General features: G+C 38.8%; 1 protein-coding gene across 1 annotated transcript in view; it reads left to right on the top strand.

Moving 5' to 3' along the window:
• LOC108303109 (MORF4 family-associated protein 1-like) overlaps positions 1 to 1,403 on the top strand; it is a 25,868-nt gene that overhangs the window by 668 nt on the left and 23,797 nt on the right. The gene's annotated exons all lie outside the window — the stretch shown is intronic.

Below are 1,403 nucleotides of genomic sequence, written 5' to 3'. Positions count from 1 at the left end.
AAAAAAAAAAAAAAAAATACGTATGTGGCACATCCAAAACAATCTACAGATAAACTGTTAACAATAAAAGAGTTTAACAAGGTTAACAGATAGAAAAATCATGTTTTTAGAAAATCAATATTTATAGATGCCAGTAAAAAAAGAGAATTTTTTTTAAAAGATAGCATTTACAACAGCTCCAAACAAATATCAAGTACCTAGGAATAAATCAATCAAAAAAAAGCAAAACCTGTCTGAAGAAAACATTGAAAGACAGACTGAAGAAGACCTAAACAGAGATATAACATGTTCATAGATTGGAAGAGTCAATCAATATTGAAAAATGCCAAGTCTCTCCAAACCTATCCACAGAGCCAGTGCAATGCCCAGCAAAATCTCAATAAATTTCTGTATATGTGTGAGAAACTTGACAAGCTAATTTAAAATTATGTGGAAGAGCAAAGACAAAAATTCACGAAGAAGAGGAGGAAGGAAAGAAAAGAGAAGGAGAAGGAGTGGGAGGAGGAAAACTTGTGCTAACAGATTAACAAGATTTTTTTTGAGACACAGTCTCACTCTATCACCAGGCTGGAGTGCAATGGTGTGATCCTGGCACTGCAACTTCCATTTTCCAGTTTCAAGCAATTCTCCTGCCTCAGCCTCCTGAGTAGCTGGGACTACAGGCATGCACCACCACACCCGGCTAAAACAAGCTTTATTGTAGACTGGGCGCAGTGGCCCATGCCTATAATCTCAGCACTTAGGGAGGCTGAGACAAGTGGATTGCTTCAGCAAAGTTCAAGACCATGGTAAAACCCCATCTCTACCAAAAAAATGTAAGCCAGTTGTGGTGGTGTGCACCTATAGTCCCAGCTACTTAGGAGGCTGGGACAGAAGGATCACTTTTAACCCAGGAGGTGGAGGCTGCGGTGAACCATAATTGTGCCACTGCACTCCAGTCTAGGCGACAGAGCAAGACCCTTCCTCAAAAACAAAACAAAACAAACTTTATTTTAAAGCTGTCAATCTAAATAATAGGACCTCTAAAAGAAAAAGACATTCATTTGAGAGTAGGGTGTTGAAATTGGAATGCACATGCCAAAATAAACTCTATGTGTATTCAGGGAGGTAAAGGAAGACAAAGGTTTTTAAAGAAAACATGAGGATTAAATACATGCTCTGAAATTATTATGCTTTGCTACAAGGATCAATAAGAACAAGGAGTTCTAGGTTGAACAGGCAGTTGCTGGGCAGATGTTCTCACACAGGTACTTGTTGGGTAAGGTTGCAAAGGTCTTTGTGTAAGGTTGTGGTTTTTGCAAAGTATTTTGCAATAGTTTAGTTATGAGGCACACAAATGTGAGAGCCTTCCCTTCTTAGCCTTCCCCAGTTCTGTCAGGGAGTTTTGTTTCTTAACACAAGTG

The sequence above is a fragment of the Cebus imitator genome, unplaced genomic scaffold (assembly GCF_001604975.1).
Source record: "Cebus imitator isolate Cc_AM_T3 unplaced genomic scaffold, Cebus_imitator-1.0 Scaffold45, whole genome shotgun sequence".
Lineage (NCBI taxonomy): Eukaryota > Metazoa > Chordata > Mammalia > Primates > Cebidae > Cebus > Cebus imitator.
Note: the sequence above shows the minus strand (reverse complement) of the source record. Positions and strands in the feature narration are given on the sequence as shown.